A 15181-nucleotide genomic window follows, 5' to 3' on the forward strand; every position below is an offset into this window, starting at 1 on the left:
TTTGGTCTCCTAACTTGACGAAGGATCTTCTTTCTATTGAGGGAGTGCAGCAAAGGTTCACCAGACTGATTCCCGGGATGGCGGGACTGACATATCAAGAAAGACTGGATCAACTGGGCTTGTATTCACTGGAGTTCAGAAGAATGAGAGGGGATCTCATAGAAATGTTTAAAATTCTGACGGGTTTAGACAGGTTAGATACAGGAAGAATATTCCCAATGTTGGGGAAGACCAGAACCAGGGGTCACAGTCTAAGGATAAGGGGTAAGCCATTTAGGACCGAGATGAGGAGAAACTTCTTCACCCAGAGAGTGGTGAACCTGTGGAATTCTCTACCACAGAAAGTTGTTGAGGCCAATTCACTAAATATATTCAAAAAGGAGTTAGATGTAGTCCTTACTACTAGGGGGATCAAGGGGTATGGCGAGAAAGCAGGAATGGAGCACTGAAGTTGCATGTTCAGCCATGAACTCATTGAATGGCGGTGCAGGCTCGAAGGGACGAATGGCCTACTCCTGCACCTATTTTCTATTTTTCTATGTTTCTACACTCCATACCCTTTGCAACAAAGGCCAAGATTCCATTGGCCTTCCTGATGACTTGCTGTACCTGCATACTATCCTTTTGTGTTTCATGCACAAGAACCCCCAGGTCCCGCTGTACTGCAGCACTTTGCAATCTTTCTCCACTTAAGTAATAGCTTCAGTAATGAAGTTCCTCAGCAATCCTAGTAAGCTGTTGGAGTACAGACCACTGGGCTGCTGTGACACACTGCAAGCACCTTTCAGCACTGGTAAACACAGCCATGGTGGTAACAGTCGGTGCTTGCATGGCAACAAGCTGAGCTTGCATGAGAGCTGTCTGACCTTGCGCGACTTCAGTCTGATCTCCGACTGCAGCACTCAGACAGTGGATGGCTTCTGCTTGTGCTGTGATGGAAGCTGGGACTTGGGCCATCAGACGCAGCATCATGGTTAGGTCCACGAGTGTGCTGATGGATCTGCCCACCACTTCCACCCTGGAAAGGATGGGCTTCAAGCTATGCCCAAAGCCCCGTGCAAGGCTGGAGCTTGACTCCTCCATGCTCCTTGACATTGCACTCAGGCTTTCAGGCAGGCTTGTCAATGCACCAAGCATGTCATTGTGCATACACATCAGCGTTCTTCTGTCGGCCATCCCACCGAAGTCTTCACCTGAGTCCTGTGCAGCACAGCTCGCGAGTGACCTCGCCCTCTCGGGAGCTGTCACCTGAGCGACCGTTTCCCTCTGCCCTGGCTGCGGGCCACTTATGCCTGGTGTCTCACCACATGCAGATCCCATGTCTCACCTATCCTCTAAAGTACGCAGCGTGTCAGTATCAGAGCTGTTGGCTGGTCGTGTGAAATCGACTGATGATGTTTTTTCTTCTTCTTCATTCTCTTCTCCCTCTTCATGTTGACCCACTGGCTGGGCAGGCTGGATTTCTTAAGTGTATCTGAAATGGGAAAGGCACTAGGGTGGGGCTGTGGAGAGAGGAGGGGGGAAGATGTGCAGATTGTAAATCAGAAGAGATTGTGGGATGAGGGGGAAGTGGGATGTGAGAAGGAGGATAACATATGAGGATACCGTCATTGCCCCTGCCAAGAAAGGCCAGCAGCGTGTTGTGCAAAAGGGTGATGTCATGCATGTGAGCCTGTCTCCCGCCGGGTGAGGTCTGCTGGCTCCGGTTATACGCCACCTTTTCCTGCAAAGGAAAGAGAAATGTGTCAATGAGTGTAGTTGAATGTGTTTGAGTGATATGCCTGCCATGGTTGAATAGCTGACAGTTCAAGCTGTGCCATGTGGGTGTGAGGCTTCCAGCAGTGGTAAGTGTATGCAGGTGAGGTAAAGCTATGAATGTGAGGTGTGAGTCATGTTTGGTAGAAATTGTTGGTAGGTAAGTGATGGAGGTGTAGTGCATTGAACAGTTTCTGAGGCTCGTGGTGCAGATGGTGGTAGATGGCATTTGAAAAGGAATTCACTTACCTTGACCACTCATGTGAGGTGATTAAGCTTCTTCCTGGGCAAGTCCAGGGCCTTGGGGCTATACTGTTGGCATTTACAACATTGGCTATCTGCTCCTACTGAAGTCTTGTCTGTTGCTTGCAGGGCCTCCTGGCCCCCTGCGGAAATAGGACTTTTCCTGGAGTTGACCTCCTGGACCAAGGCCTCCAGTGCTGCATCCGAGAACTTTGGGGCCTGTTAACCTATTACTCAGTCATCTTCTTTATAACACTTGCCCCCACAACCATTTCTAGCACCGGTTGCAGGCAGAAAACACCTCCCCTTTAAGAGGTGCAGATTGCCTTTAAGAAGTGGAGGCTAGCTTTAATTGGAGCTGGCCTCGCATGAACTTGGGGACCCCTGCTGAGCTTTCAGCCACTCAGCAGCACGTACAGTGTTGGGCTGAATGCTAAAATCATGTAAAGTAGCAGGCAACACAAATTTTACATGCTGCCTGCAGCCTGACTGTGGTGTATGTAGCACACAAATCACTAACTCCACATGGTCTGGTGTAAATCTAACTGCTGTGACCTTTGTCCTTTATTGTTCAGCTCCAGAGTGCCTCTCAGATGTGGTGGTCAGCCTTTTATAGTGCCTGTTGCAGGTACTTCCAGGTTTCCCACCACAGCGCCCTCTGTGGTGTAGCATAGTACTTACATTACATTGAAGGTACCAGGACGATACACACATCAATACATAACATCACACTTACGAAGGGACGCGGGTTGCAATCTCATCATAATCCCGTGCCCGATTTGGGAGGAAACTGAATGTCTCGGCCTATGTGTTTTATTCAGTATGTTCCAAACGGAGCTGTTTCTTTAATAGGCGCCATGGGGGGTGAGGGGGTGGGGAGAGATTTGGCTGCTTTGTGCCTCCTGTTAGCACCTGCGGGGGGTGGGTGCAGTAATGGGGTGTTAAGGGGTTACCTACCGGGCGTGGCAAATTCAGCAACGCCTGTGAACGTCCCTGGCGGTTTTGCGCTGGCGCTAACACTTACCGCCTCGCTCTTTAGCGCCCTATAGATTGTAACGTCATCAAGTGCGCAGCGCCCCGTTACCGCCCCGGATCTGAAATTCACTCCTGCCTCCTACTGCAATGCCAGAAGTCAGCAGCAGGAGGCGTTGCCACCTCGGCTGGCCGTTCGGGGAGCGATAATTAAAGGCAGTAGTGGCTATTTTTCGTACCAGTCTGGTGCCTGCTAATTGTTTTCGCGTCTCATCGCTGCGCGATGCCTCAGCCCTCCACTCGAAGCGAGGCAAGGAGCGTCTGATGCCGGCAGCACTGTACAGCACATTCTTCAGCACTCTGCCACTACCGCCCCTCTCGCACACGTTAGCGCCTCAAGGAAAGTGGTTAGCGCTTGATTTAGACACTCCACTTCCCCCTTGGAGCGCTAAAGCTGAATTTCCTGGAATCAAAAAAGGATTATCGCCTGGCGATACTTTTCCCTGATTTCAAAAATGATCGCCCCAAACGGGGCGCAACGCAATTTCTAGCCTTAAAACTACATCAGAAACCAAGAGGCTTCAAGCTTTCTTTTTCCTTCCAAAACGATTACAACCAGTTTCAGTACCATTTTATGTTGTGTTCCAGTACATCCAGCGAAGCTTCATCCTGTTTTCCCATTAGTGGGCCTGTTTCTGATTTCTACAATCAGCTAAATGAGTGCACTGCGACCTGCCTGTCTATTCCAACCCTTTGTTTAGCGATCTTACTTTGGCAGTTTTCCAGCAGTGGAAAAAATTGCTTCCATGGCCTGGCCATGGATGAGCGATCAGAATCCATGGTGTGAGGTGGCAGAGAAGGGAATAGATTTTAAATCGTTGTGATTTTCTGAGGGGAAACCCCCTCCAGTCCATGAATTTCCACCCGTTGGTGGGAATGGGGAGCCTTTGGCTGATTTTAACCTCCAGGTGTTATTTTATTTGCCCCTTTGCCCCACAAGAGAAGGTTTCTGACTTGCCTTCGGGCCTCTTCGGCCTTCCCAATAGTTGCCAACCAGTGGGAAATCTGAGGCGACTCCCGAGGCGTGGGTTGAAATTCAGTCACGATCCTGTTGATCTAGCCAGGATCCAGCGCCGGCACTCTGCCTCTGAGCTCGCTTTCATGTGGGTAAGCCTGGGCATCGCAGTTGGAGGTGATGAAATTGCTCAAATCCTCCACTGTAATATTGCCGGTCGCTAGGTTTATGGTCCCAGAGCACGTGTGGTCCATCTCCACCTGGGTCATGCAATAGGGGGAAAGAGGGGGAGAGAGCGGGAAGGTGTTCTATACCACGTTGTATCGAACTCAGCATGCTCATCGCAAGCTGTTCACGTGGGTTCTCATCCTTGTGTTTAAATCCCTCCCTGGACTCGCCCCTCCCTCTTTCGGTAACCTACTCCAGCCCACGGAAAACTTTCCGTTCCTCTAATACATCCTGTTGTACATCGCCCAGCTCATTCACACAACCATTGGCGGCCATACCTTAGGGTGTCTAGGTCCGAAGCTCTGGAATTCCCTCCCTAAACCTCTTGGCCTTTCTCTTCTGGCTTGGGTTGATAAGTGGCAAATAACATTCACGCCACACAAGTGCCAGGCAGTGACCATCTCCAACAAGAGAGTCTAATCACATCCCCTTGACATTCAACGGCATTACCATCACCGAATCCCCCAGCATCAACTGCCTGGGGATCACCATTGACCGGAAACTTAACTGTCACAACACGCCAAGGATTCTTCGACAGCACCTCTAAAACCCGCAACCTCTACCTAGAAGGACAGGGGCAGCAGACGCATGGGAACACCACCACCTTCAAGTTCTCCTCCAAGGCACACACCCTCCTGACTTGGAAATATATTGCCATTCTTTCATCGTCACTAGGTCAAAATCCTGGAACTCCCTCCCTCACAACACTGTGGGAGTACCTTCACCACACAGACTGCAGCACTTCAAGAAAGCGACTCACCACCACCTTCTCAAGGCCAATTAGGGATGGGCAATAAATGCTGTATCTATGGGGACATGATATTGAATTGATTTTTGGACAGGGAGCTGGATCAGGGGCCTGCCCCGTCCACTCCATGCACCGATCTGGTTTTGCAATATTTCCAGGAACGGTGCAACTTCGCCTCTCGGCCTTTTGGCCTAAGATCAAACACATTGGCGCAAAGTGATCTTTGGCGTTAGAGTTGATCTGGAAAGAAATTGGATTTTAAAAAAAATAATTTAAAAATAAATAAATAAATAAATGCTGGCCTTGCCAGTAACGCTCACATCCCATGAATGAATAGAAAAAAAGATATTCCTTAAAACCAACCTCTTTGACCAGGCTTTTGGCCTCCTGTCCTAATATCTCTTTATGTGGCTCGGTTTCAAAGTTTTGTCTGCGTACACTCCTGTGCAGCACCTTGGGACATTTTACTGCGTTAATGGTGCTATATAAATGCAAGTTGTTGTTGATGTAAAAGACCCCTGATTTGATTACATTCATGAGGTTCCTACCTGCCTGCAGGACCATCCAAGTTAAGATCATAGGTGGCAGGAAAGGGGTGAGTTGTGAGCAGGTAACTAACCAATTCAGTTTCCGTTGGATGGGTATGGTTATAATCAACATCAATGTGTTCATTGGGCATTTTACTGGGATAATATCAGATCCGACATCAGTAGCTATTGTGTTATCACCTTTATATGAAATTCTTTTGCCCTCTATTTTGCTTTTCATAGGAAATAGCAGTAGGCCATATGGCCCTTCCGAACCTGTTCTGTCATTCAGTAAGATCATGGCTGATCTTCGACCTCAACTCCACCTTCCCGCCCCAAAGAAATTGAGTTTTTGTTTGTCTTAAGTTGATATAAAAAAAGAAAAGTAGTGAATTCTGGGAAACAGAATGGGCAGATTAATATTTCAGGTAGAAATTCCTCTCCAGAATCAAATGCTAGCCTGCCTTTTCTCTTTCAGATCCTGACAGCCCCTCTGTGTATATCCAGCATTTTCTGTTCGGACTTTAATCATGTGAATCCCTTTAAATATCTTCAGATCGGTCCTCCCAGATATTTCCATCTGCGGTGAGTCTGAAGCTAGAATAGACTGTGCTGGGACGAGGGTCCTGGAGAATCAAATAACTAGGGCTGTCGAGAGGGCTTTAAACTAATTAGTGGTGGGGAGGATTCAGGTGAGCGAAAATTTAAAAAGTCAAAGAATAAGGAGAAGGCAATAGAGCAGGGTAGCACTGGGGAAAATGAAAACTAGAGCATGCCAGAAAAGGACAGAATGTATAAACATAAAGGTGAATCAGAAAATGGGGTCAAATCAGGAAAAAATTTAAAAAAACAAATTTAAAAGCTCTTTATCTGAATGCATGGAGCATTCGTAACAAAATAGATGAGTTGACAACACAAATAGATACAAATGGGTATGATCTGATAGCCATTACGGAGACATGGTTGCAAGGTGACCAGGACTGGGAACTAAATATTCAGGGGTATTTGACAATTCAGAAGGACAGACAGAAAGGAAAAGGATGAGGTCAGTGCTTTTGTGAGAAACGATATTGGCTCAGAAGAATCAGTTTGGGTGGAGATAAGGAACAATAAGAGGAAAAAGTCGCTGGTGGGCATAGTCTATAGGCCCCATAACAGTAGCTACACTGTTGGACGGAGTATAAATCAAGAAATAATGGAGGCTTGTAATAAAGGAACGGCAATAATCATGGGCAATTTCAACCTTCATATTGTTTGGACAAAGTAGATTGGCCAGGGTAGCCTTGAGGAAGAGTTCATAGAGTGTATCCGGGATAGTTTCCTTGAACAGTACGTTGCGGAACCAACCAGGGAACAGGCTATCTTAGATTTGGTACTGTGTACTGAGACAGGATTAATAAATGATCTTGCAGTAAAGGATTCTCTAGGAATGAGTGGCCATAACATGGTTGAATTTCAAACTCAGTTGGAGAGTGAGAAAGTTGGTTCTCAAACCAGTGTCCTTAGCTTAAATTAAGGAGACTACAACGGTATGAGGGTAGAGTTGGCTAAAGTGGACTGGGAAAATAGATTAAAGTATGGGACGGTGATGAACAGTGGCAGACATTTAAGGAGATATTTCATAACTTGCAACAAAAATGTATCCCAATGAGAAGGAAAGATTGTAAGAGAAGGGATAACCATCCGTGGCAAACTAAAGAAATAAGGGATGATATCAAATTGAAAATAAGGGCATACAATGTGGCCAAGACTAGTGGGAGGCCAGAGGATTGGGAAACCTTTAAAAGCCAGCAAAGAACGACTAAAATAATGATAGAGCGGGAAGATAGATTATGAAAGTAAACTAGCATGAAATATAAAACAGATAGTAAGAGTTTCTTCAAGTACATGAAAAGGAAAAGAGTGGCTAAAGTAAATGTTGGTCCCCGAGAGGATGAGACTGCGGAATTAATAATGGAGAACAGGGAAATGGCAGAGACTTTGAACAAATATTTTGTATCAGTCTTCACAGTAGAAGAAACTAAAAACATCCCAATATTGGATAATCAAGAGGCTATAGGGAGGGAGGATACAATCACTATCACTAATGAAGTAGTACTCGGTAAAATAATGGGACTAAAGGCGGACCAGTCCCCTGGACCTGATGGCTTACATCCTCGGGTCTTTAAAGAAGTGACTGCAGAGATAGTGGATGCATTGGTTGTAATCTACTAAAATTCCAAAGTGCTGCAGGACAGATTGACCTTTGGGGTCCTTGTGCATGAAACACAAAAAGTTAGTATCAGGTACAGCAAGTAATCAGGAAGGCAAATGGAATGTTGGCCTTTATTGCAAGGGGGATAGAGTATAAAAGTAGAGAAATCCTGCTACAGGGTATTGGTGAGGCCACACCTGGAGTACTGCGTACAGTTTTGGTCTCCGTATTTAAGGAAGGATATACTTGCATTGAGGGCTGTTCAGAAAAGGTTCACTAGGTTGATTCCGGAGATGAGGGGGTTGACTTATGAAGATAGGTTGAGTAGGTTGGGCCTATATACATTGGAGTTCAGAAGAATGAGAGGTGATCTTATCGAAACATATAAGATAATGAGGGGGCTCGACAAGGTGGATGCAGAGAGGATATTTCCACTCATAGGGGAAACTAAAGCTAGGGGACTAGTCTCAGAATAAGGGGCCACCCATTTAAAGATGAGGAGGAATTTCTTCTCTCGGAGGGTTGTAAATCTATCAAATTCTCTGCCCCAGAGCTGTGGAGGCTGGGTCATTGAATATATTTAAGGCGGAGATAGAGAGATTATTGAGCGATAAAGGAGTAAAGGGTTATTGAGAGCTGGCAGGGAAGTGGAGCTGAGTCCATGATCAGATCAGCCATCATCAGAGGCAGTCCCTCGAAATCGACGAAGACTTCCTTCCACTCTAAAAGTGAGTTCTTAGGTGACTGTACAGTCGAATACGGGAATTATAGTCTCTGTCACAGGTGGAACAGACAGTTGTTGAAGGAAAGGGTGAGTGGGGAGTCTGGTTTGCCGTATGCTCCTTCCGCTGCCTGCGCTTGTTTTCTGTATGCTCTCGGCGACGAGACTTGAGGTGCTCAGCACCCTCCAGCAATACTCCACTTAGGGCGGTCTTTAGCCAGGGGATGTTGCATTTTATCCAGGAAGCTTTGAGGGTGTGCTTGAAATGTTTCCTCTGCTCACCTTGGGCTTGCTTGCCATGTCGGAGTTCTGAGTAGAGCACTTGCTTTGGGAATCTTTTGTCAGGAATGCAAGCAATGTTGACCATGAGCTTAGCTTGGTGGCTGATTTGAGGGCCTGATCTTCGAACACTCTTTTCCTCAGGCGGCCGAAGGCTGCGCTGGCGAACTGGAGGTGGTGTTGAACCTCGTCGTCGATGTCTGTCCTTGCTGATAATAAGCTCCCGAGGTATGGAAAATGGTCCACATTGTCCAGGGCCGTGGCGTGGATCTTGATGAATGGGGGGCAGTGCTGTTGGCGGGGTCAGGTTGGTGGAGGACCTTTGTCTTACGGATGTTTAGTGTAAGGCCCATGCTTTCGTACGCCTCAGTGAAGATGTTGACTATGATTTGGAGTTCAGTCTCTGTATGAGCGCAGACGCAAGCGTCATCCGTGTACCATAGTTCGATGACAGAGGTTGGGACAGTCTTGTACCTGGCCTGGAGGTAACGAAGGTTGAACTGGTTCCCACTGGTTCTGTACTTTAGTTCCACTCCAGCGGGGAGCTTGTTGAGTGTGAAGTGGAGCATTGCAATGGGGAAAATCGAGACGAGGTTTGGCGTGATGACGCAGCCCTGCTTGACCTCGGTCCAGACGTGGAATGGGTCTGTGATGAATCCATTGGTAAGGATCACAGCTTGCATGTTGTCGTGGAGCAGGCGGAGGATGGTGACAAACCTTTGGGGGCAACCGAAATGGAGGAGGATGCTCCATAGTCCCTCGCAGTTGACAGTGTCAAAGACCTTTGTAAGGTCAAAGAAGGCCATGTACAAGGTTTGATGCTGTTCCCGGGAGATCGCAGAGATGCAGCAATCGTGACCATCTTTAAAAAAGGGGACAAGTCCGACTGCAGCAACTACAGAGTAATCTCCGTTATCAGATCAGCCATGATCTTATTAAATGGCAGAGCAGGCCCGAGGGGCCAGGTGGCCTACTCCTGCTCCTATTACTTATGTTCTTACAATATTTGCAGTTTTTGGTCTTTTCTTCATATGACACTCTGGGGTTAAATTTATATTATAACAAAAACAGATTATCTGGTAATTATTGTAATGTATTTGCTTCATCAGTTCTTTGCTTAAGAATTCATAGCAATATATTAGTTGGTTTATTAACAAAGGTTTAACAATCACACTACATATTACCAGTTCATCCACTAGGCTCACGACTGCATACCTCATCGTGGATGATCTAGACCCAACTGACTGGGGTTTTATTGAGTCTGATGAACATCACATGACTGGCTAAGCCACTCACAATGCAACAGCTCCACAATCCTGTAATCATACTCACAGGTGCATACAGTACGGGCAGGATTTTCAGCTTTTAAGATTTTGTGGAGTTAATGACGGTGGGGTGGTCCTGATACTGCCTGGATAAAGTTTGCACTTCAGTTAGCATAATTGGGCAGCTGGGCCCTGAGTGTGGGACAGAGCGCTAAAGGAGGTGTTGCACACCTCTCTTAAGGCACTAGGCCGGCTGAGCAAGCGAAAATCCCGAGCTAAAGAGCCGGCCTCGGAGCACTCTGAGAGAGGCCTGGGGAGAAAAAAAACTGAAAAAAAACACCAAAAACATTCCCAAAAAATACCTCACGCCACCACTACATAAATTGCAAAAAAAAACAAATCACACTTAACTTGGCATTACTTCCCTCACTACAGCCGCTACAGCTTGGACCGTCCGTTTTCACAGGCGGTCCCAGCACTATGCTCAACCGAGTTCTTCTGCAACCGAACTAGTGGTCCCTAAAGGGACTGCTGATAGCGGCCAACAAAAAGGTACCTTTTTTGAATTTTAACCTACTTTAGTATGCAGCGTCTCGGCGGACCCCTGCCAACCCGTTCTTAGCCCCTCCCGTTCTCCCACACCCCACACCCGCCTCACAGGATCTACCTAAAGGCCCACAAATTGGTGTCTTTGAAACCAGCTAGTTGCATTGGGATGTCTGATTGGCATCTGCATTTTGCCGGAATTATGTTGATGAGGCCTAAGGCCCGATTTCAGACAAGCCTCGGAAACAGCAACCATTTCACTCCTAATAATGGGCCTAAACGAATTTCTCCCCCTCTTAATTTCAATTTTAACACCAACGTGGGAAGGAGAGAAATGATCAATCACCTTTCAAAAATATAAATTTGCAAATACTATAGCAGTGGGCTACATTTAACTATAACAGAGCTGATAATAACACAGCGAGGGGACAGGGCCTCTGGGGCCTGAGTGAACAGAGTAAGCAACTGTGTATCTGTGTATTTGTGTATTAAGGGAACGGCCATTTAGGACTGAGATGAGGAAAGATTTCTTCACTCAGAGGGTGGTGAATGTTTGGAATTCTCTACCTCAGAGAGCTGTGGAGGCTCAGCCATTGAGTATATTCAAGACAGAGATCGATAGATTTTTGAATATTAAGGGGATCAAGGGATATGGGGATAGTGCAGGAAAGTGGTGTTGAGATAGAAGATCAGCCATGATCTTGTTGACTAGTGGAGCAAGCTCAAGGGGCACAATAGCCTATTCCTGCTCTGAGTTTTTATGTCCTTATCTCCCTAACCAATCCAATTGAAGAATTGTGAAATGAACAGCGCAAGGACTGTGAAGGAAGTGTAAATTAGAGAGGGTGAATTCAATGTCAAATCAGGTACAGAAAGAGAAATAAAGAGAGAGAAAGATTGGACAAAGAGAGAGAGAAAAAAGAGACAGGAGAGTAAAGTTACATTATATAATTTTACATTTTTTAAATCGCCAACAACAATTAAAACCTGAAAGAATGAGACTCCACGCTTGTAATAGTTAATTTTTAGTGCCAGAGAGCTAGGAAGGAATTGACTATAATATCTCCAAGTTTGCAGATGACACTAAGCTGGGTGGCAGTGTGAGCTGTGAGGAGGATGCTAAGAGGCTGCAGGGTGACTTGGACAGGTTAGGTGAGCGGGCAAATGCATGGTAGATGCAGTATAATGTGGATAAATGTGAGGTTATCCACTTTGGTGGCAAAAACACGAAGACAGAATATTATCTGAATGGCGGCAGATTAGGAAAAGGGAAGGTGCAATGAGACCTGGGTGTCATGGTACATCAGTCATTGAAAGTTGGCATGCAGGTACAGCAGGTGGTGAAGAAGGCAAATGGTATGTTGGCCTTCACAGGTAGGGGATTTGAGTATAGGAGCAGGTCTTACTGCAGTTGTACAGGGCCTTAGTGAGGCCTCACCGAGAATATTGTGTTCAGTTTGGTCCTCTAATCTGAGGAAGGACGTTCTTGCTATTGAGGGAGTGCAGCGAAGGTTCACCAGACTGATTCCCGGGATGGCAGGACTGACATGTGAGGAGAGACTGGATCGATTGGGCCTTTATTCACTGAAGTTTAGAAGGTTGAGAGGGGATCTCATAGAAACATATAAAATTCTGACAGGACTGGACAGGTTAGATGCAGGAAGAATGTTCCCGATGTTGGAGAAGTCCAGAACCAGGGGACATAGTCGAACGATAAGGGGTAAGCCATTTAGGACTGAGATGAGGAAAATCTTCTTCACTCAGAGAGTTGTTAACCTGTTATAATGTCTGTAAGCTTGTAATGTTTGTAGCTCCACACTGTGGATGTGGAAGTATTGTGTACTGCAAGTGCAGGGTTAATAATAAACAGAACCAGGCAGATTCCGGAGACTTCCGAGAGAGTTGCCTGCCATGTTAGGAAGCTGTGTGTGCTGTGCTCTGTGAATATATCACATTTGGCAACAGAAGATGGGATTTTTCGGATGATTTAAAGCTTAAATTTTGTTGGTGAAGGATTCAGCCAGCCAACAGAGAGACTTTAGAAGTTTCTGTCTTTGGAAAAAGCTACAAAAATCCGAGCTAAAATACAACACATGGTGTGAACAGCTAGAGATTAAAATGGCAGGTGGATTGGGATATTTGGGAGAATATAGACACGACCAGGAACGTTTTAAAGCGTATGTGGATCGGCTAGAAATGTATTTCATTGCAAATAACATAATCGAAGTTCCAGACAATGCAGTCCAGAACCGGGCTGTGTTGGAATGTAAGAAAATGATTTTCTTATCGAAGGCAGGTCCGGCATTATATGACACTCTTGTAAATCTGCTTGTGCCTGACGAGCCAAACGTTTAAAGGAATTTTAGCGAAGCTGGAGCAGCACTATAACCCCAAACCATTAGAAATTGCTGAAAGCTATCGTTTCAGGATTCGGAATCAAAAGGCTGATGTAAGTATCAGTGATTATATCGTTGCATTAAAAAAGCTATTGATGCACTTTAATTTTGGAAGCTTTCAAAACCGAGCATTACGGGATCGTTTTGTTTGTAGGGTGAAAAATTATGCGATCAGAAGGAAGTTATTGATGACGGATGACTTGACTTTTGGGATTGCTTGTCAGACAGCGAGGTCGATGGACATGGCCGAACAATATTCCCGAGAATTAAATAATGATTACGGTCGTCAGTCAACCGAGGTAAATCACCTGCAGGTTCAAAGTAAAAGACGATGGGGGCCCAAAGTCTCAGAAACTGGAAATTCTAACAGAGCGTCGAAGTCATGCTATAGGTGCCTGAGACAACACATTGCTCAAAGTTGTCCATACATGAAGGCAGAGTGTTTCTTCTGCAGGAAGTCTGGGCATCTTGTGAAGGCATGACGACTGACGGGTAAATCTGCTTTTAAAGCTATGAGTCCAGCGTTCAAAGCTATGAGTAGAAATCCCAAGAGATTACATAGCATGGAAGAACAACAACAGGACGAGGAGATGTTAGAGTTACACGTCATCAGGAGCACGAGGTTAACGGACAGCGATTCGGAGAGCATCAAAATCCACATAGATGTTGCGGGATTCAAGGTACCAATGGAAATTGACACGGGTGCTTCCATGAGTGTAGTACCGGAGTCACAGTACCTCGACAAATTGCGGGATTTTCAACTGGAGAAATGCAAGATAGAGCTGCGAGGCTACTCAGGAGAGAAAATTCCTGTGGTAGTTCGTATCACCGTACCGGTGAAACATAAAGCTCAATTTCAGAACGTGCCTCTAATAGTAATGAAAGGAGACAAGCCGGCCTTACTAGGAAGAAATTGGTTAAGCTCACTGAAGCTGGATTGGAGTAAGATTTTCTGTGTGGAAGCGAGATTTTCATCAACGGATGAGGTTATCAAGCAGTATCCGAAGGTGTTCTGCGAAATGGGCAGTCCAATCCAAGGCTTCAAGGCGAGTGACAGAAGGACGCTAGATCAGTTTACTACAAGCCACATTCCGTACCATATGCACTCAAGGAGAAAGTTGAGCAAGAACTCAAAAGACTAGAGACTGAGAACATTATTTCTAAGATAGAGCGATGTAATTGGGCTACACCCATTGTTGTTGTACCTAAGTCCGATGGTAAGGTAAGATTGCGTGGTGATTATAAAGTAACCATAAACCAGGTTCTAGAGGGTAATGTCCCCAAGACATTGCCAAATATAGAAGATTTGTTCACAACACTGACAGGTGGTCAGATCTTCTCAAAACTGGATCTTACGAATGCCTACTTACAGCTTGAACTGGATGAGGAGTCCAATCATGTTTGACAATAAATACTCATCTAGGCCTATATCAATTTAATAGGCTACCGTTTGGAGAATCTTCTGCCCCTGCCATGTTCCAAGGGGTGATGAACCAGGTTTTGCAAGGTACTGAAGGGATAGTATGTTATTTGGATGACATACTAATTTCAGCACCAATTAGGCAAATTCATAATAACATATTGAATGAAGTCCTCAAACGGCTAGAGAAGCACAGAGTACGTGTGTCTGCTCGTAAGTGTGAGTTATTTAAAAACTCAGTGGAGTACTTAGGGTACAGAGTAGACAAAGATGGTTTACATCCAACCATGGAAAAATTGGATTCAATTAGAAATGCACCCACTCCCAGGAATGTCATTGAACTTCGTTCATTCTTGGGTCTTTTGAACTCTTATGGGAAGTTCACACCAAATTTGGCTACAGTATTACATCCACTGAATGAACTTTTGAAAAAACAGGTCCATTGGAAGTGGTCAAAAGAATGCGATACAGCATTCAAGGTGTGTAAAAGCAAATTGGTAGAGAGCACCATATTAGTTCACTATGACATATATAAGGAGTTTAAGCTAGCATGTGATGCCACTCCATATGGAGTTGGGGCAGTAATCTTTCATGTATTAAGTAGTGGGGAGGAGAGACCAATTATTTTTGCTTCACGCACTCTCAGTGCCAGTGAGAGTAATTATGCACAAATTGAAAGGGAAGCTTTGGCATTAATTTTTGGGGTCAAGAAGTTTCACAAATACTTGTATGGTCGTAAGTTTACCATCGTTACGGACCATAAGCCCCTAACAGCAATCCTCCATCCAAAGTCCCCAGTTCCAACATTAGCTGCAGCCCGAATGTAGAGATGGACTTTGATTTTGTCAGCATATACATATGATATTGAATAC

General features: G+C 45.5%; 1 protein-coding gene and 1 pseudogene across 2 annotated transcripts in view; both read left to right on the plus strand.

Annotated features, from left to right (window-relative positions):
• Positions 1-15181, plus strand: part of LOC139274890 (gamma-aminobutyric acid receptor subunit gamma-3) — an 859347-nt gene that overhangs the window by 419102 nt on the left and 425064 nt on the right. The window lies entirely within an intron of this gene.
• LOC139275426 (U2 spliceosomal RNA) lies at positions 5016-5135 on the plus strand (annotated as a pseudogene).

Source organism: Pristiophorus japonicus, chromosome 10, assembly GCF_044704955.1.
Source record: "Pristiophorus japonicus isolate sPriJap1 chromosome 10, sPriJap1.hap1, whole genome shotgun sequence".
In the NCBI taxonomy this organism is placed as follows: domain Eukaryota; kingdom Metazoa; phylum Chordata; class Chondrichthyes; family Pristiophoridae; genus Pristiophorus; species Pristiophorus japonicus.